Source organism: Protopterus annectens, chromosome 11.part0 (genome assembly GCF_019279795.1).
Source record: "Protopterus annectens isolate FY-2018-M chromosome 11.part0, PAN1.0, whole genome shotgun sequence".
In the NCBI taxonomy this organism is placed as follows: domain Eukaryota; kingdom Metazoa; phylum Chordata; order Ceratodontiformes; family Protopteridae; genus Protopterus; species Protopterus annectens.
The window spans coordinates 1,148,667,941-1,148,690,340 of NC_056745.1; the positions used below are offsets into that span (position 1 = coordinate 1,148,667,941).

The 22,400-nt window shown below is 38.9% G+C and overlaps 1 protein-coding gene across 1 annotated transcript in view; it reads right to left on the reverse strand.

The window, feature by feature from the left end:
• Positions 1 to 22,400, reverse strand: part of CCDC146 (coiled-coil domain containing 146) — a 4,019,163-nt gene that overhangs the window by 3,992,519 nt on the left and 4,244 nt on the right. The gene's annotated exons all lie outside the window — the stretch shown is intronic.

Sequence of the window (22,400 nt, forward strand, 5' to 3'; positions counted from 1 at the left end):
CTTGGTCAGCTAGAGTCCCTTTGTGTTGGCCTAGACTTCTGAGAAGTAGATGCCGAAAAGAAGAGGATGCAAGGGTGATCCCCGTGAGACTCCGCTCATGACTGGTCAGCAGTCTGACTTGGAGTCTACTACTTTCACACTGTGTGTTCTATCTGTGAGCCAATTTGCAATTCACCTAGTGATATAGGGGTTGATGCCTAGTTTGGTGAGTTTATCAATAATTCCCAATTGAGGAATGGTATCAGAGGCCTTGGCCAGATCCAGGTAGGTTGTATGCACTGCCTTACCTTCATCCACAGCCCTGGTGACTGACTCAAAGAAAACAACTAGGTAGAGTAGGCATGATCTCCCTTTCACAAAGCCAAATTGCGTGGGATCTAGAGTTTGGAGATTTCTTATATCATTGCTAATCAGGTCCATGATGACGTGCTCCATGGCTTTACATATCAAACTAGTCAGGCTAATGGGGCGATAATTCCCAGGGTCTTTAGTCGCTCCCTCTTTATGGAGAGGGATGACTGTAGCAGTGCACCATTTGGTAGGGACAATGCTTGAGTTGAGGCTGTGAATGAACAGGGTACACAGATGTGGTGCCAGTTCGCTTTGTAGTTCATGTAAAAAACAGCCAGGAATATTATCGGGTCCCGTGGAAGCTGTATTCTTGGCCTTGGACAATGCAGCTTTAACCTTTGCTGCAGTAATGCTGGGTGCCTGGCATTCTTCCAGTATTGCGATTGGTCCTTCAGGGGGGAGAAGAGGGGTAAAGTTGGCACTCAATCTGTCGGCCAGTATGTTGGCAATATCTGTTGGCTCAGTATAGGAGGTACCATTGTGCAGTAACTCAGAGCAAATCTGGGTATTGCCATGGAGGTTCTTGATATAACTATAGAAGGTTTTGTGATTGTTTTTAGTGTCTGCTGCAATTCTGCCTTCATATCTGGCTTTAGAGGATTTGACGAGGGATCTCAACTTTTTGTTGAGGCTAATAAGGGAGTTTTTCCAGTCTTGGGACTTCACCTTTTTCTGCAACAGTTTCTTCCTTCTGTTGTAGAGTTTATTAATGGCAGGGGATCATCAGATTGGCTTCCATTTTTGGGGTAAGAGTGTCTTGGTTCTTTTGGGTATGGCTAGTTCCATGCATTTATGTACATGTTCGTACAGTGCACTGGTGTATGATTCGGCAGTCATGCATCTATTTTCCATTGGCATGGGTGCCGTGAATTTAGCCACCTCTGTTTTTAAGAGTCCAAAGTCAGCTTTGGAGAAGTTTTTCAAGGTGGTTATCTTTGAGGGGGGTGTGGGTGAGATGTGAATTTCCATGGTGATTAGTTTATGGTCAGATCTGACCAAGGAGGGATTGACTACTGGTGTAGAGCAACAGTCGCCCATGTTAGTAATAACCAGGTCAAGTATATTGCTTCCTCTAGTGGGGGTCAGAATGAGCTGGTCCAGGGCACTAGAATTGATGAATTCCAGGAAGCATTGGGCCAGTGTATTGGTGCTTGAGTAGTTCTCCCAGTTGATGGAGGGGCAGTTGAAGTCTCCTAGTATGAGAGAGTGTTGGGTTGGACCTTGATAGATTTCAGAGTACTTAGGAACGTGGATTGAAAGTCTAGGAGCATGGTTGGGAACCTATAGCGGGCTATGACCTGGATCGCCATCTTACCCAATGTTAGCTGTACCTGAATTATCTCAGATGCATTATGCTGGGCTAGTAGTCTGGAGGTGTGCATATCCTTTATGAATATGGAAGACACCACTGCCTTTGGAGCTACGGTCCATGTTTCAGGGCCGAAAGGTGTGGAATGAGTTATAGCCTGGTAGCACAAGGGTGCTTTCTGCTGCTTTAAACCAGGTCGCTGTTACAGCACAAATGTCGATGTTCTCCATTTTGAGGAGTGCTTTGAGCGAGTGCATCTTGAGATTTAGACTTCTAGCTTTGAGCAGCATGACCCTCAGATTGCATTTATTTATAACTGTTACGGAGGTAATTTGGTCTTTGGAAAACCATCTAAAAAAAGGCACTATAGGGGTGGCAAGAACCTTAGCCAGTATCCGGAAACCCAGGGGTGACAGATGCAGGCCATCTCTGGCAAAGCATAGAGGTCTGTCAATCATGTTGTCCCAAACAGACAGATACTGGATCCCCTTAGAATGACATCAGAAACTTAGCCAATTGTTGAAGTCAATCATTTTTTGTTTGTACTGCGGTATCATTCTGGGTGACAGTAGGATACTGCTCAGGGCTAGGGTCATACCTGCCTGGGCCACATAATCCGGGAGCTCCACCATGTCTCTTTTCATGTAGTCCAGGGAGGTGCATCTCAGGTCATTCACACCCACATGGACAATGAGAGAGTCATACTTGTACTTGTTGTGGAGTGACCTAAGTACGTGTGTTATGTGTTGGATTCTGGCATCTGATATACATCTGACTGTTACGTTCTTCTTATTCAACCTACTGAGTGAGACATCTGTGTGCCTCACTATTGAGTCACCTATGATTAGTGTATTCGGCAAGGTGTTTAGACTTAGGGGCTTAGGTTGAGGAACACACTGTGGAGGTGAGCTATGTGTCCTGTGGTTTGTGCTGCATTGTGGTGGTCAAGTGCATGTCGGTCTTGGAGGTCTCTGCTGTTTAGGTAAATTTATATTGAGAGCCTCTGTGAAGGTGGGTGTGTGGTTTGTGTTTTTATGTAAGAGATGTGATGGTGGGCGTTCTGGAGAGCTATGTGTTCCATGTGGTGTGGTGCAGGTGTTGACCTTCTCCTCTTGACCAGCTAGTCCAGTCTTAGCTAAAGGGTGCGTAGCTTCCAATTTGGTGATATAAGTGCATCTCTCAGAAGTCTGCGTGTTGGGAGGTAAGAGAAGAGGGTAGTCTGTGTACATGAGCATTTGCTGCACTGCTTCAGAATGCCCAAGTGCACCAGGTTAATAGAAGAAAGCACAGGGAACTGCCCTTTAATCATGCCAGGAGGGGTGGTCATAACTACTAAATACTGGAGCCATTTCCCTGAAGAAAAACTAGTGCTGATGGCACTTAGGTGTGCTACAATAATTGCTACAAAGACATGTTGAAGTGCAAAGTGATTAAGCTATTTGAAGGAAAAGTCAGAAAGAATTAGCAAGATTGAAGGGAAAAACTGAAGAGCAGATTTTCTGGCACCAGTAATAGTTTAACTCAGCTCAGCACTGCTAGGCAGAGCTTAAACAAGCGTAAACCCACACAAACATGAGATTTTAAACCAGAAAGTTGAAAGGGATGGAAAAACTACCTAAACGGCCAATAAACTACAATTTCTGGGCCAGAAACCACTCATCTTGTGGTAGATAGGCTGCCTAGTGCTTACCACTCCCAGTGATAAGCTAGAAGGCTTCCTTCCAACACAGAAAGGCTTGGGGAGGGGAGCTCAGAAGCTTACAAACAGTCCTGGATAGAGCAAATCTGTATCTGGGATAGACTAGTTACAGGAAAGGCAGGAAACAAGCTTAGAACTTTTTTTTTTGTTTTTTTACAAAAAAAAATCTAAAACAGCAGTAAAAACAATTCAAATGCAGTGCAGGCTAGCACAGTTGAGTGTGTAGCAATATTAAAGCAAATACAGTTTAAATAAATGCAATTAAATTAAAAACAACTAAAAAACAAGTGCAGAAAGCAGTAAATTAGGAGAAAATCAAAATGGAGGCACTTAAGAGTATCTCTTTCTCCTTCCTGATGCTCTTGCAGTCTGCAGGGCGCCAAAACTGGATCCCCTAAGCTTAAACAAGTGCAAACCCGTGCAAATACGGGCTTTTAAACTAGAAAGTTGAAAGGGATGGAAAAACTGTCCAAACGGCCAATAAACTGCAATATCTGGGCCAGAAACCACTCCTCTTTGGTAGATACGCTACCTAGTGCTTACCACTCCCATTGATAAGCTAGAAGGCTTCCCTCCAACACAGAAAGGCTTGAGAGGGCTCAGAAACTTACAAACAGTCCTGGATACAGCAAATCTGTATCTGGACTAGACTAGTTACAAAAAAGGCGGGAAACAAGTTTAGAACTTTTTTTTTCCTTTTTTTTTTTTTTTTACAAAAAAGCAGCTAAAACACCACTAAAAACAATTCAAATGCATTGCAAGCTAGCACACTTATGTCTGTAACAATATTAAAGCAAATACAGTTTAAATACATTCAGTTAAATTAAAAAAATACTAAAAAAAGTGCAGAAAGCAGTAAATTAGGAAAAAATCAAAATGGAGGCACTTAGAGTATCTCTTTCTCCTTCCTGATGCTCTTGCAGTCTGCAGCACACCAAAATAGGATCCACGGAGCTTAAACAAGCACAAACTCGTGCAAATGTGGGTTTTTAAACCAGAAAGTTGAAAGGGATGGAAAAACTGCCCAAATGGCCAATAAACTTATCATTTCTGGACCAGAAACCACTCCTCTTGTGGTAGATAGGCCACCCAGTGCTTACCACTCCTACTGATAAGCTAGAAGGCTTCCCTCCAACGCAGAAATGCTGGGCTCAGAAGCTTACAAACAGTCCTGGATACAGCAAATCTGTATCTGGATTAGACTAGTCATTTAAGTACCTGTTATTACTGTTAAGCTCTAGTCACACACTACACCCTTAAAGCAATGAGCTGTCACCACAAAAGGTGAAACTGTTAAACACTGCATTTAGACTTTTTTCTAAAGTCCGACTGAGTATTTAACAGACTGGATCAAGTGTTTCACAGCTTCACATCACTCTTCTATGGTGGTTGTTTTCTGTGTGACAACAGTAAGTGTGTAACAGCACTACTGCACTTTTTTCTCACTCTATCTTTTGAATATATGGCTACTGGATCACATACCATACAGGTGCAACATTAGCTTAATTGGTACGTTTCTATAAACTTTTGATGCAGTCATTCCCAGTGTAGCTCATATTTACACTAGATGCATTTTTGCCATATATATGCTTCTATTATGGCAGTAGACAGCTAAACCTGCCACTCAGCTACCAAACTGGAAATCCCTTTCATTTTTTTTAATAGTACCATGACAGTTTGTTTGATCCTGTTTTAGAAGTTGTGAGTTTATCCTGTTAGCTCTGTTATTTATTACAAAATACTATTAAATTCCTATAAAACTTGCTAAACAATATAGTTAGCAAAAGCAAAAACACAGATAATTGCCTAAGCCAAAAAATGCCCTGTAAGGTGGGTGTTAAAGGGAAATAATGGAACTTGCAGAGGGCGGAGAGATGTTCTGTCTGTTTTACTGAGCCTCACAACACCTCTTGATCTCTTTCCTTTAATGTCCTGTCGGTCAGGTATTACTGTTTACATAACAATTAGTCAGCATTTACCTCAACACTCCTCCAAACAGAATGAAGAAAAATCAGTATTCTACCACACATCAAGCAATTAAAGGCAATTTTTATCCAACTATATGCTAGCATGTGATAAGGCATCTTTTTTTTCTGAGGTCATGCACAGACTTTCCTTTATCAAATTATAATGGCAAAACTGACACATTAATAATATCTACAATATTATTAATTATTGCTATTTAACAGCGGCAGAAGAAAACACAATTAAAATGTAGATTTTAAGAATATGATTTTCAGGAATCAAAGGCTAGTCAAAGCATCTTCCTCTCTGCAAATTAAATATATAAAATGTCTGTCTAATAGAAACAAAAACTTCCTTCAATTATCTTGGGATGTGTTAGACCAAACATTTTTATTTCATGCATTTTTCTGTGTAGATCAATAGCTGAATTAGTTAAGACAGTCCTCCTAGCTCAACTTGAATAAGGCCTGTCCATCATAGTTGCAACCTCTACGAAAAAATGCTACCCACCATACCATCGCCAATAAAATGTATCATTGCATCACTACCTCCTTCTCTGAAGAATACCAGTGACTCACTCTTTCCCAAACCAAATGTCTTCCAATGTCACACACAGGAGACCTTTTATATGAACTTCTAATCTACAAGTTACTAAATATTGAAACAGTCACACTCCTGCAACAAAGCTGATGGCCAAAACCTCTTCTTAAATCTCAGAATTCACTTACACTCTACACCCAGCCTGCTAGCTCAAAACAAGGAAATTATACTGAACCAAGCAAGCTTTTACTATACTTGTACCAAAACTCTGGGAATCTCTTCCAAATCTCATAAAATACTTCTCTTTTTATTCCAAATTTAGATCTCATTTCAAAAAACATCTCAAATAAGCCCAATGTAGCTGCTTGCAGGTGGGACACATTACCAAACCTCTTCTTCATTGTCCTTACTTTTCTCCATTGCCTTCATCTCCTCCTACAAACTCTGTCATTATGTTACTATACTAGTAAACTGTTATTGTAAATATTGTACTTTTGTTTGGGTATAGTGTGTATTGGTTCATGCTACTGTATGTAATTATTGCTTTGATTGTTCTTAACCGTCAATCCCATTGCGATTATAGTCACTCAGTCTGTACCTGAAATTGGTCCATTATGATCAGTAGACCACCCCAGTAAACAAACAAACAAATATAAATGAATAAATAAATCCTGTCACTTATCTATTGCTGGTGACATAACAGTAGCAGGATGTTGGTGCATGAATTTGCATAAGTGGAGCGTTACCCTTAAACAACAAAATATCGATACATCTTAATATTGACTCAAGTCTTATTTGTAAGTGGATTACAACCCTTGTAACAGTACTGCCTGTCATACAATTGCATCTTATGAAAATGTGAATAATGGTTATAATGCACACTTTAAAGAATACTATAAATGATCATATCACTGACACAAATGAAGCAGAAAGTGTGTGTGTGTGTGTGTGTGTGTGTGTGTGTGTGTGTGTGTGTGTGTGTGTGTGCTGTGAAGATTTTCTCGGCTCCATAATCCTGTTTGTAAATAAGAAGCCCAATTCCAAAAGTATTGCGCTTAGTGTAAATGACATGCTCTTGTGTAAATCTGCCCCGATTCCAAAATATTTGATCTTGGTAGTGTTTATTACCCAGAACAGTCCTAGACGGTCAACATGTATGTTCTGTCTTATAAGCTGCAAAGTAGAATATCACAAATTCAGGCCAAAAGAAAAGCAATACAATGCCAAATGATGCTTAGAGAAAGTACTTTGAAATCATGTATGTTATTTGCCCTTTCCTATAAAGTACAATACAAAATGCCTCAGGTTCATCGCCACTAAGAATTACTGCAATCAGAAAAAAATGTATGTATTTCAAAACAATGCTCACTTATTGATATGTTGTGATAAATGGCAAAGCAAAACATTACACCTCCAGTCACGCAAATACTATAGTACCAAATATGCAAAACATATGCACATACACACACAAATACACATACTTACAGACACACACAATCACAAGGCGCACATGCACACTCCCACACATCTGCAATCATATGCACATATCCACTGACTTTGTGTATAATTTCAAAAAAGCACAGTATGTGAAATGTTCCACTATAAATAAATAGGGAAAAGGCGCACTTAACAAAACAAGAAACGAGCATCATCATTTTAAAAAGTTGCAATTAAAAAATAGAGGTAATTTGCTAAGCACAGTAATGTCCTCCAGCACAAGCATTATAGAAAAGTAACAGACCTTCGTGGAGTGGAGAGTCCCAATTCCACAGCATCTCTGGGTGGACCCTTATTTCACTATAATTCCCTCGGTCAGACATTATTGATAACTTTTTACAAATGAGATGAGGTGTTAGGGATTTTTTTAACATTTATAATTTATATATTAACTTTTATTATTTAATAAAATCTTTAGCCATTATAACACATTCTTAAATTTCTATCTTCAAAATGGTGAAGAAAACAGCAGTATTTCAGCATAAACCAACTCAAAAAACAATTATCTGGTCACATGCTCACTTTTTATGAGATGTATTTTCCATTTGGATAAAAACAATTCCCACAATGGTATAGATAATGACATTATTAGTACCAGGGTGACTTTATGGTGTTTTTTTAAATCATATTCTAGAAATAAAAGCTTACTTTCTGAAAGCGCTACAGTACGCAGAAAGTTTTTTAGTCCAGGCAGTCCGAAGTGTGGTATAAAAATGGGATTGTTTGTGAACATCAAATCCTATCTCTGCACTAAAATTTTAGTAAATGAAAATTATTCCTTAAAAAAAACATTTTTAGCAATTAGTGAGAACAGCTTCAAGAAGACAGCACCAGCAAACGGGAACAATTTACACATAAAAATGAAAAATTAAACAGACTGGTCTACTTTAGAACTAAGTTAACACAGTACCTAAAGGAGACTATACTGCTATTTAGAAAGCAAAAATAAACAGAAAAATTAAAATATTCCATTTATTTCTCCAGCCTTCCCATTCTATTCTACGGACAACAACTACACTAAGCAACTGATACCTTCAGTTCTAATCTATCATTAAATTATTCTGTTCATGCATCCCCTCTCCTTCTCATCATTAATTTCCATTTGATCCTAAATAGCTCTTAAGAACCAACAGACAAAACTTACATTACACAGTGAAACCACAGCCAATGCAATACCAAACGCCAGTCAACAAAATAGCAGTGACAGATGAAAACAGGAACTGAAGAATCTGGCAAAAAAAATGTATCCAAATACTCAAAGTATAGAATAATTTATTTGAGACTGAGCACTTTCACCTTACCAGGCATCATCAGAGTCAAATAACAAATGCACCCTTACCCTATATATACTAAAACCAAACACACATTGAACAAATTAAACAATTAAAAACTACCAATGAGCCTTCAAAGTTAATTAACACCAACCTAGCTATAATAATCTCAGAAAATGCAATCAACTATAATACATATAAATAGATAAATGTATAAAAATACAAAACACCTAACTCATATAATGTACATTTCTACATTTCATTCTATAACCATTGTGAATAAAACATTCAAATAATAAATATTGTATTATTATTATGTTATTAATTAATTACTTTTAAATAAAAATAAACCTAACTACACCCTTACCTACAATTTCTTACTGTAAAAGATAATATTATTAGCATGTAAAAAATCTATAAAACTGGGGATCTATGCAACAAAAGTGGCTTGATGGAAATGTAGTCATTCAGACCCGGATACCTCATTGCATTGAGCCTTAACTGCCATTCCATCTCCTTTAGGGCCACCCTGTTTTTAACATCGCCACCCTTTTCAACATACACCCGATCTATTACAAAAAACACAAACTTCTTAAAATTGTTACATTTCAAAGTGTGAAGATGCAAAGCATTATGTATATCTTTATTCTTAATAGATCTTAAATGTTCAGGAATCCTATCTCTAAGTCTGTGTGTTGTCATCCCTACATAAAATGCATCGCAGGATGAACAACATGCCACATATACTAAATTCCTGGAATTACAATTACAAATTCCTGGGCAAGGTAGGGTATACTGATAGCCTGAAATCACCACATAGGGGCCATCAGCAATATACCTACAACTCTTGCATCTTCCACATTTGTCCATCCTAGACCTAGTGTGTGACTTACTCCTTTCCAAAATAGCCTTCAGGTTTTCACCCCTACTATAAACTATCACCGGTTCCTTTCTCACCAATGTTTTCAAGTAATTGTTTAAACAGTAATCCCAAGCACTTCTCAACACAGTACATAACTCAGAGGACTTGTCATTATATTTCATAATAAAACAGGGTCCCTTATTGCTGTTATCACTTGTGGCCACCTCAAACTGGGAAATCTCAGCTTCCAGTGTATCATCCCCTCTTAAAATGGGAAAATAAATAGTACGCCTTTTCTTATATATTTCCTTTTTCACACTTAACAAAAGTTTAATTGGATACCCGTTCCAATAACATGCCAATTAATTTAAAAATCTCTAACCTAAAATTCTCATCACTACTCACCAATCTCAAAATTCTTATCATCTGTCCCTTAATCACCCCTTTTTGCTGATGAAAGGGGTGACAACTACTAAAGTGCAGTAGTGAGTTGGAATAATTTTCCTTCCTGTAAATAGTACTGGATAACCCATCATCAATCTTAGAAATACTTATGTCCAAAAAATTAATACTATCTGCCCCCCAGGTGTAAGTAAACTTGAGGAACCCCGTAGTATCATTAAGATATTCAACAAACTCTACTGCTAATGCTTCGTCACCATTCCACACAATCAACAAATCATCCAAATATCTGTTGTACACTAAAATATTGTTCATGTATCTTGAGGGAAATACAAATGCCGTTTCCCATGCCAATAATACCAAATTGGCATACACCGGGGCACATTTGGCCCCCATCGCAACTCCAGAATTTTGTTTGTAAATCTCTCCCTCGAATTTAATAAAATTGTTATTTAGAACCATTTCCATCAAATCATGAAACAAATTCAATCTGGATTTATCTATAGTTTTACTCACATTCAGACTAGAAAGAAATAGCTCTAAACCTTCATTGTGGGGAATTACAGAAAATAGATTAACAACATCTATTGTTAGGAAACTGAACTGATCAGTATAATTCCGAACCTCCTTTAATCTCTCCAAGCAGTGCCATGAATCTCTTAAAATATGAGGTACTTCTTTTAAAGCTGTTTTGGTCCATTCATCCACAAATGCAGCCAAGGGTTCTGTCTTAGAACCCCTGGCAGCCACAATGGGCCTAAATTGCAAATCCTGAAGGCATTCAGGTGAAGGTTTAGAGCTATTTCTTTCTAGTCTGAATGTGAGTAAAACTATAGATAAATCCAGATTGAATTTGTTTCATGATTTGATGGAAATGGTTCTAAATAACAATTTTATTAAATTCGAGGGAGAGATTTACAAACAAAATTCCGGAGTTGCGATGGGGGCCAAATGTGCCCCGGTCTATGCCAATTTGGTATTATTGGCATGGGAAACGGCATTTGTATTTCCCTCAAGATACATGAACAATATTTTACTGTACAACAGATATTTGGATGATTTGTTGATTGTGTGGAATGGTGACGAAGCATTAGCAGTAGAGTTTGTTGAATATCTTAATGATACTACGGGGTTCCTCAAGTTTACTTACACCTGGGGGGCAGATAGTATTAATTTTTTGGACATAAGTATTTCTAAGATTGATGATGGGTTATCCAGTACTATTTACAGGAAGGAAAATTATTCCAACTCACTACTGCACTTTAGTAGTTGTCACCCCTTTCATCAGCGAAAAGGGGTGATTAAGGGACAGATGATAAGAATTTTGAGATTGGTGAGTAGTGATGAGAATTTTAGGTTAGAGATTTTTAAATTAATTGGCATGTTATTGGAACGTGGGTATCCAATTAAACTTTTGTTAAGTGTGAAAAAGGAAATATATAAGAAAAGGCGTACTATTTATTTTCCCATTTTAAGAGGGGATGATACACTGGAAGCTGAGATTTCCCAGTTTGAGGTGGCCACAAGTGATAACAGCAATAAGGGACCCTGTTTTATTATGAAATATAATGACAAGTCCTCTGAGTTATGTACTGTGTTGAGAAGTGCTTGGGATTACTGTTTAAACAATGACTTGAAAACATTGGTGGTAAAGGAACCGGTGATAGTTTATAGTAGGGGTGAAAACCTGAAGGCTATTTTGGAAAGGAGTAAGTCACACACTAGGTCTAGGATGGACAAATGTGGAAGATGCAAGAGTTGTAGGTATATTGCTGATGGCCCCTATGTGGTGATTTCAGGCTATCAGTATACCCTACCTTGCCCAGGAATTTGTAATTGTAATTCCAGGAATTTAGTATATGTGGCATGTTGTTCATCCTGCGATGCATTTTATGTAGGGATGACAACAAGCAGACTTAGAGATAGGATTCCTGAACATTTAAGATCTATTAAGAATAAAGATATACATAATGCTTTGTATCTTCACACTTTGAAATGTAACAATTTTAAGAAGTTTGTGTTTTTTGTAATAGATCGGGTGTATGTTGAAAAGGGTGGCGATGTTAAAAACAGGGTAGTCCTAAAGGAGATGGAATGGCAGTTAAGGCTCAATGTATCCGGGTATCCGGGTCTGAATGACTACATTTCCATCAAGCCACTTTTGTTGCATAGATCCCAAGTTTTATAGATTTTTTACATGCTAATAATATTATCTTTTACAGTAAGAAATTGTAGGTAAGGGTGTAGTTAGGTTAATTTTATTTAAAAGTAATTAATTAATAACATAATAATAATACAATATTTATTATTTGAATGTTTTATTCACAATGGTTATAGAATGAAATGTAGAAATGTACATTATATGAGTTAAGTGTTTTGTATTTTTACACATTTATCTATTTATATGTATTATAGTTGATTGCATTTTCTGAGATTATTATAGCTAGGTTGGTGTTAATTAACTTTGAAGGCTCATAATTGTTTAATTTGTTCAATGTGTGTTTGGTTTTAGTATATATAGGGTAAGGGTGCATTTGTTATTTGACTCTGATGATGCCTGGTAAGGTGAAAGCGCTCAGTCTCAAATAAATTATTCTATACTTTGAGTATTTGGATACGTTTTTTTGCCAGATTCTTCAGTTCCTGTTTTCATCTGTCGCTGCTATTTTGTTGACTGGCGTTTGGTATTGCAGTGGCTGTGGTTTCACTGTGTTATTTGCTCATACCCTGTCTTGGGTTTGTTTTTTCTGTTAAAACTTACATTACACACATTTTTTAACCTGATTCTTAATTACAACTGTACTTCAATCTATGACAATTGTTAAATTCGTACAAGTGGCTGTAAAACTCCAAAATATGTAAACATTACATGGATGCATATATCCTGCCTATGAAAATAATGGCAAAAAGTTTAAATGTAAAAAAATGTAACATGAAAATATTAATATGTTGCACATGTTGTGTCTACAGCTTCCTTCTTTCTTATCAATCTTAAAGTGAATGAGGTGCCATTGAGTTCAATTTGTTGAAACTGAAATCCCCGATTGCCACTTTCCATAGGAGATCATTTCTGGTGCAGTATGTGTGTGTGCATTGGTATGGATTCATTTATTGTGGGAGATTTCTCCTTTGTTTCTGTGACTGTGCTTTTGATTCATATACATTTGTGGGTGGTGGGGCTTGTCTCCCTCATACAAAATGCATTATCTTGACCCAACGTAGTCACCAAGCTCTTTCCAGAATATATGGATTAATGGGTGAGTTTAATTGAAAGAGGGAATTTATTCCAGAACAGTGTCAGTTTTGAGAAATGAAGTTGTCACATTTTATGTTAAAGTTTATATTAACTGCTTTTACTGAGGCCAAGTGTCCAGGTTACTAGGGAGTCTTTTAAGCCAATGGTTTCAACTGGTAAGGTGTTCTTTAATGTTTTGCATGCCAGGCAATGGTATCCTGTAAGAAACTGACAAACAGAAAAGAGATAGAAACAGTTACTGATGTGTTTGGTTATAAGATAAGCCTTGAAGACCTTTGCTTCTCTTTGTGAGGAATATATGTACCTTGTCGAGTTGCACCAGATGGTGTGAGCAGGTTACATAACATGATTTAGTATTCTATACCTTGTCTGATAAGAGCTGCACAAAGGGGGACAATTACCTCCATTGCATTGCTTTCAGCCCCATGGAGTATCAGGTACACAACTCTATATCCTTTGTGGACAGCAGCAGCTATAATGGTGTGAGATGAAAGGTTCAAAAAAACACGACTAGTCACCACAAATGAACACTTGAAGGCACTAACAGAGCTGGGGAATGCAATAATATGCTGTTTATACCACAATCAATAAAAAATATTTTATTCAGCACCACATTTTAAAATAAAGTAACAAAACAATAAGATTAAGCGCTTTCGTCTCTGCTTATTCAAAGACTTCTTCAGAATACCTTATCAAGCAATTCAATTACTTTTATACACTCATCTTTGAATGCATCATTAAAGACACACCCCCTATTTTCTACAACAAGCCAACCAACACTCACAAGCAGTTATGTTATGTATATGTACTGTATAAATAAATGTATTCAAAGATGTTTGCATAAAAGTAATTGAATTGCTGGATAAGGTATTCTGAAGAAGTCTCTGAATAAGCAGAGACGAAAGCGCTTAATCTTATTGTTTTGTTATTTTATTTTAAAACGTGGTGCTGAATAAAATATTTTTTATAGATTTTGGTATAAACGGCATATTATTGTGTTCCCCAGCTCTGCTAGTGCCTTCAAGTGTTCATGTCAGATGAAAGGTTATCATCTACAAGGACTCCAATGTCGTTTACTATTGCAGCTGGGATAAGAACAAAGTTCTCAAGTTTCTAGCCATCTGCATACTTGGGGAGCAAAACATGGGAGTCAGTTTTGATGACTAAGAAAAGAGCAACAAAAATACTGGTCTGAAGAGAACCTTGAAGGACTCTACAAATGACGGGGGATTGTAAGACCAAGTAGCCACCAATACGCTAAGTGTTTCTGGCTTCATTTACCTTTACATAACAGAATTGGCATTTGACTCCATCATGGGTGTAGTGCTGAAATGTTTAGATAGCTCAAGGGAAGCAATGTGGATAATTAAACCTTCATCTAGGAAGGTAGTCACACTTGAAGAAAACTGTGAAGTATACAACATCCACCTTTGATAAAACGGTATTAAAGTCACAGAGGAGGTTTCTTGTGTCTACCTGGAGAATGGTCCTAGCAAAACTTGATCTACACCTAGAGAAGGAATCAAGCTTATAGTGCTTTGCAAAAAGTATGTAAGGAGGACAAAGTAGTAGCTTCTATAATACTTCTAGAATCCAGCCCTTTCCAAAAAAACATAAATGAAGCCAAGGCCCAGGTAGAGTTGGACTTGACCCTACCTAGAACAGATTTGTCATGGTGAGTATAACAAAAAATAATAGCCTTAGACAACCATTTGGAAATCGTCTGTTTTGACACAGAGAGCCCTTTTTGATTACCTTCAGAAGAAATGAACAATTGATAAGAAGATCTGAAAGATTTAGTTATAGGTTCATAGGCAGGTACTAGGCTATTGGCCCTAGGGCCTATATAAGCCTAGCCAAATGATACCTTGGCTTTTGCTACCCAAGAAAATTATTTTCCTGTGTCCCTGTCGAGCAGAGCCACAGAAGTGATCCCCGGGGTGAATTTCCTATCTCCCGTCCAACCATCAAGATTTTTCTTGAAGAGTGCTAATGAGGAGCTTTGTTTGACATAGATAGGTAAGTATCTGGAACAGGAATCTATCCCTCCAGCATGTTCTATTTATTGTGGTGACAAGGTTTAGGTCTCTAGAGCGTGTAGCTCGGGGGGGATTTTTTTCGGCGGAGCATGACCAACAGCTCTGGGTTTGACATAGCTTCGTATGTTAGGCAGAGATCGCCTCTGAGTAGGCGATATGCGACGGAGTAAAGCTGGAGTTTTTTGAGACGTTCTGCGTAAGGCATCTGTTTGAGGCCGGTAATCCCCTGTGAGGTATTTCTGCGGCTTTTCCAGTTGTTGTAGAGGTCTTGTGAGATACATACCAAATGGAGAGATGTACTCTATAATGGGTCTAATGAGTGATGAGTAGAGGGGAACAATAACCTCTTTTTTTCCTCGATGAGAAACCTTTTGTGATGAGGTGTGCCACGTAGAAGGATTTCCTGACTACTGTGGCGATGTGATTATCAAAGAAGAGACTACTGTCCACCTGTGTCCCAAGGTCTTTTATCATGCTTTCAGTGTTAAGTAGACTACCACCTATGTGGTAGTTCATGGGTACAGAGATTTTACCAAAAGGGATGACAATGCACTTTTTGGCATTGAGCTTGAGGCCATGGCTTTGACACCAGGCATCTGTCTCAGTGAGAACCTTTTGTAGGATGTCCACATTGTTAGGAGTTTTGATTATGGCTCCTAATTTACAGTCATCTGTAAACTTTGTTAGCCAAAGACCCTCTGTGTTAGCCTGTACTTCAGAGAAGTAGATATCAAACAGGAGAGGACTCAGGACTGAACCCTGTGGTACTCCACTTGTCACTGGTCTGAAGTTGGATTTAGAGTCTATTACTTTCACAGTGTGGGTTCTGTCAGTGAGCCAGTTGGCAACCCATCTTGTGACATAGGGATTTATACCTAGTTTAGTGAATTTATCTATAATTCCAGAGTGGGGGATGGTGTCTAAAGCCTTGGTGATATCTAGACAGGCTGTGTGAACCACCTTACCCTCATCTACGGATTTGGTGACCGCTTCAAAGAAGTCTATCAGGTTTAGGAGACATGATCTGCCTTTTACAAACCCGAACCGGGTAGGGTCCAGAGTTTGGAGATTACCAATGTCACTGTTTATAAGTTCCATGATGATAACATTCCATAGCCTTGCAGACCAGGCCTGTCAGGCTAATGGGGCGGTAGTTCCCGGGCTCCGTGGTGGCTCCCCCTTTGTGGAGTGGGATAACCGTTGCTGTGTGCCAATCAGTGGGCACAAAGCCTGAGGTGAGGCTATGATTGAACATGTTACTTAGGTAGGGTGCCAGTTCATTCTGTAGTTCATGTAGAATGTAGCCTGGGATGTTGTCAGGTCCCATGGATGCTGTATTCTTGGCTTTGGAGTGTGTGTTTTTTTACCTGTGCAGCCGTGATTACAGGAACTTTGCATTCTTCCGGTATAGAGATGAGCCCTTTAGGGGGTGAGAAAGGGGTAAAGTTAGCACTGAACCTATCTGCCACAATGTTGGCAATATCATTTGGTTCTATACATTTAGTGCCATTGTGCTGTAACTCAGAGCAGATCTGAGTGTTGCCATTGAGATTCTTGGCATAGCTATAGAATGCTTTGTGGTTATCTTTAGACTCAGTGGCAATTTTATTTTCGTAACTAGCTTTGGAGGATTTTATAAAGGATCTCAGCTTCTTACCGAAGCTGACCAGGGAGTTCCTCCAATCATGGGATTTTACTCTTTTTTGTAACAGTTTCATTCTTCTGTTGCAGAGTTTGTTTATGGCAGGGGACCACCAGATTGGCTTCCTTTATTTGGAGGATAGCATCTTGGTTCTGTTAGGGGTTGCATGATCCATGCACTCGTGTAAGTGTTTATAAAATGCATTTGTATAGGATTCAGCAGTCGTACCTCTACTGTCCTTCAGTGTGGGCTGTCGTGAAGTTTGCCACTTCTGTCTTAAGAAGCGTGAAGTTGGCTTTGGAGAAATTTTTTACAGTGGTTTCCCTAATGGGGGTGAGGGGTGGGTGGGATGTAGATGCTAGGGTGATTAGTTTGTTGTCGGATCTGACCAACGAGGAATTGACCTCTGGTGTGGAACACTGGTTGCCCATGTTGGTAATGACCAAGTCTAGGATATTGCTGCCCCTGGTGGGGGTGTGGATAAGTTGATCCAAGGCGTTGGAATTTATGAATTCCAGAAAACGTTGAGCACAAGAGTTGGTACATGAGTAGTTTTCCAAGTTAATGGTGGGGTAGTTGAAATCGTCCATCTTTAGGGTGTTGGGTTGTACCCTAATACTGGAGGTGTGGATATCCTTAATGAATATGGGCACGCTTCCACCTTTAATGTTTTGGTCCAGGTTAGGTGGCCGAAAGATGTGGTATGAATTATATCCTGGTAATGCAGGGGTGCTCTCTGGAGCCTTGAACCAGGTCTCTGTCACTGCACAGATGTCGATGTTCTCCATTTTAAGGAATGCCTCGAGTGAGTGCATTTTGAGGCTTAGACTTCTAGCACTGAGTAGCATTACCCTCAGATTTTGCTTGCTTGTACCTGTTACGGTGGTGAATTTGTCATTTGAACCTTGCCTACAAAAGGCACTATAGGGGTGGCAAGAGCCTTAGCCAGTATCTGGAATCCCAAGGGCGACAGGTGCACGCCATCTATTTAAAAAATGTCAGGAGTCTCTGTTTCTCTAGGGTGAGATATATATGTCAAGATAGTATCCGAGTTATCTGTGGACATCCATGGTATGGAGTATCCTTTTACCTCATTTTTAGGTTCAGGAAAGAAAACAGGAAAATGGATAGTTTGGCTTAAAGTAAACTTGGATAGTACTTTAAACATAAAAGAAGGACTAGTTCTCAAATAAACCCCATCCCTGTGGAAAATGAGGTAGGGCTGACTCACCATAAGAGCTTGCAACATATGTACTCATCTTGCAGAGGTCAGAGCAATCAGTACAACTGTCTTCCATGTTAAGAACCTCAAGTCAGCCAGATTAGCTTATTCAAGGAGAGCAAGAGTTAGCTTCTCTAACACAAAATTAAGATCCCATGTAGGGCGCCACAGGTTTACTAGCCCTGAATGGGTGCTGGTTTTGTTGCTGGCAACAACTAGAAAACCTTTTTCATTTGCTAATATATGAAGTTCTAGTAGCAGGCTTTCTTGCCTCCATTAGTACTTGCTGCACGTCTTCAGTAAACAACTGCCTAAAAGGAATTATAACCCTATCATCCAGGGAGTCCACTAAAGATGATTGATGTTTGAGTGTATCAAACACCCCTGTTCTTGTGTGAGTAGATTTATTCTGTGAGGATGTTTGTGGTAATTGCCCCTGTCCATTTCCAAAAGAAGGGAGAAACACAGTTGTCTGGACCAGAAGGGAATCATGACAGTGACCTGGGGGGGGGAGGGGTGGAGATTTCTTTGGAATCTTCAGAATACCCTGGATATTAGTGGAAAGGGTGGGAAGACACACACGAACATTCCTTTTCAAAATATAGAAAAGGCATCTTTTTTCCAGGCCTTCTTGCATGGAATCCTGGAACACAATTTTACAAGTTGATTGTTCAGAGAGGAGACAAAGAGGTCTTCTTGAGGAACTCTTCATAGCTACATCGAATCTTGGAAGACCTCTTGATCTATTTTCTATTCATGAGAGTCTGCCCTCATCCTCCTCAGCTTCTCTGCCACACAGTTTTGCTCTGATGGAATGTAAGATGCCTGTAGAGTGAAATTGTACTGTGAAACTATGACCCAAGCTAACACAGTTAGTCTGCAAAGGGGGTAAAAACTTGATCCCCCTTGCTTTTTGACGTATCATATGGCTGTGATATTGCCTGTAACTACTTAAAAAGGTCCCAGGGACAAAAGATGGTTCAGAAATTTGAGTGCCTTGATCAGGGCAAGCATTTCCTTGATATTTATGTGCTTGCATCTATCCTTGGTGTCCCACACCCATGCACATTTATCCCTCCTGAAACTGCTCTACAAGGAAATTCCAAAGTGTCTATGGTGATTGACTGTTTTGCAGCAGGGATGGAGAAGGAGAGACTTGGATTTAAAGATATATGTTGTCTCCACCAAAACATTTCTCTTCTGACAAATCCCAGTACTGGGATCTGAAAAGGTAAATGGTGTTGGTGCTGGGACCAAAGAGATTTCAGATACTACTGTATCTTTCTCATGTGGAGTCTTGCCAGAGGTATCATGAGAATCACAGATGCCATGAGACCCAAAACTCTGAGGTATTCCTTCGCAGTGACCAAAGTCTGAGTGGAAAAGCTTAGAAATCAGTCTAAAGAAAAATCTATTATTTCCTGTGGAAGAAAAGCTCTTTGAACTCAGATGTCTAGCTGACATCCCAGGAACACAATCCTAAGTGAGGGAGTCAAGAAACACTTATGAATGTTCTCTTGGAATCCCAGCTTGTGCAAGAGATCTCTCACCCTAGAGAGACAGAGACTCCTGACATTTTTAAATAGGCTCTGCAAAGATAAGCAAGTCATCTAATTATGGAAAAATATGGATATCCTGTAGCTTACAATGAGCTCTAATGGGAGTCAGATATTTTGTGAGCGCACTTGGTGCAGTGGATAGTCCAAAAGGTAAGGCAGAGAAATGATGATGTCATTTAGACACACAAAAGCTTAAGAAATACCCAAAGGCTGGATGAATAGAGTTATGATGATAAGCATTTTTAAGTCTAGTTTACCAGGAAACTTGAATGAGGAGGAAGAAGTAACAGGTTGTGAAGTGACATAATTTTGAATTTGCTCACTATCACAAATATGTTTAGGAGAGAAAGATCCGGAACTGGTCTCCATGCATTTTTTGGGGTTTTTTTGGCACTAAGAACATCCTTGAAAAAAAGCATTCCCCTAAATGGAAGGAAGAACTGGTTCTATCACTCTTCTGGACAGTGTGTGATAAAGAATAGAATGAAACAACAGTTTGACCTACAGTATGGAGAAGGACCCCCTGAAAAGGAGGAATTTCATTTCACTGTCATCTGTAACCTTGTTGAATGATTTTCAGAACCATTTGTCTGAAAAAAAACTGTTGCCAAAAGGGAAAATGGAGATCCAGACTTTCTGGCAGAAAAAAGTGGCCAGAGTGGGAGTGGGTCACTAGGTTTCTTGAACAGCCATTCAAATTTGTTGGACTGTCCTTTGTTTTGGAAGGTTTGAAACTTATTTTTGGAATCCCCTTGCCACTTCTTCTTGTACATATGTTTACTTGAATTCTGTTTAATCTGTTTATTCTGTTTTTTTTTTTTTTTTTTTGCCAAAAATGGATGAGGAGAAAGAAAACCCCTTGGACAATTTGGAAAAGGAGGGATGAAAAATCTTAAGAGATTCTCTGAATCAGCTTGCTTCTTTCATCACACTTTTTTGATCACTTCTGTAGCAGAGGCTCCAACAAGGAAATTTCTAAGAAAGAATTTAAAATCTCATTTTTGAAATAATCTGGGAGTTTCTGAGAATGCAATCAAGAAACCTCCTTAAAATAGTACCAGTGGCCATAACACTGGAAGAAGTATTAAGAGAATTAAAAACACACTGCAAACAATGACCTGTACAATAGAAGAAGCTAAATTATTTAAAACAGTTTTGTCTTCATAATAAGAAACTGTAGATAAAACATTCCTCATACATTGACAATATGTCAACATAAACTTTAAGATACAAGTCTGACAATTTAAAATTCTGCAAATCAAAGCTGCAGAAGTATACACTTTTTCTCCATGCCTATCAATAAATTTTCCTATCCTTATTAGAATTAACAATTGGAATTAAAGTGCTTAGCAGCAGTGGAGTCAACTAAGGCTATAGCTACTGGGTAAGGTTTGGGAATAGTGTAAAAACATTTAAAAGAATAAGGAACTTTATACATACTATCTGCCTTTTTAGGGACAGCTGGCTGACTATCAGGAAAACTGAAGGCAGTAAGGCACACATCCTCTAAAACAGAGAGGACAGGAGGAGTGGGTGTAGGTTCTGAAAAATCCTTCTGTAGCAACCCATAGTATTTTCTGAGAGATTGAGAAACCTCAGTGCTCTCCCACTGAAAACACTGGGACATTCTAGCAACAGTCTCAGAGAAAGGGAAACCCCCACCGGAAGAAACAAAAATTGAGCTCTCCTTGGCTGGATATAACCCATATAGCTAAGGCTACTACAGCAATGATCTTTTGAACATCTACTGTTATGGTAAGTTCAGCTTATTTAACTATACCTTCTCAATTCTCACCAGATAGTGTTCTTCACTGCGGTGGTGGTGCTGCGGTAGCATTGTCGCCTCACTGTAACACGCTGTCCGGTTCGATTCTCAGCTAGGGCGTCTTCTGCGTGGAGACATGCGTGAATGGGCGTACCTTCATTGAAGGTTGTGCATCAGGGCTGGCAACTCGGCACGTAAAAATCAACTGCCAATCATTAGCGGACCAGAGTTCCGCTGTGGCAACCCCTAACCGGGAAAAGCTGAAAAGACACACAGTGTTCTTCATTCCAGTGATCGAAAGTTGAGCGTTTGGTTTACTGAACATTTAAAAAAAGCACTGATGCTTCCAAGTACTGTCCCTATACTGCTAACAATGAGTACATTATTTCAGCTATTGTTTCTATAATCATAAACTCGTAGTTTAGGTTGAGTATTTCCCTTGATGCATTCAGGATGTGCTAGCTGTAACCACATGCATATATTTTTTTGACACAGTCCTAGATGCTCTGGGCTCAAAAGACAAAACATTTCTGAGAAAGGGTAATAAAAATGCATTTTGCTGAGTTTTCAAAGTATCTGTGGTCACAGCTGCAATACTGTTCTGTCCTAAAATCACGGACTTTATGAAAAGAGAGAGTACCGGGAATATTAGGAGATATACAAGCAACACTACTAGCACTCGAGACAGTCTGTTGCTACCCGTGTTGAAGAGGAACACTGCTAATATTCATTATTAACATTAAACCTAACTTCGAAAATTATTTATTTATTTATTTCCAGTTTGATGACTGGGGAGGTCTACTGGGCTCAAGGAGCCTGTTTTCAGTGGAGGCCCGGGGAGAAAAGCTCCATAAAACATAGTAGACATAGCAATAGTTAAGCAAGTAGTACATGTTAAAAAGTTAAACATAAGTAAAATAAAATAGCAACATAGTATAATATACAATGCATATTTACATGTTTATACATTAGAGAACAGTAGTACAGAATCACCATAGTACTGATGTTTTAAATCTGAGAA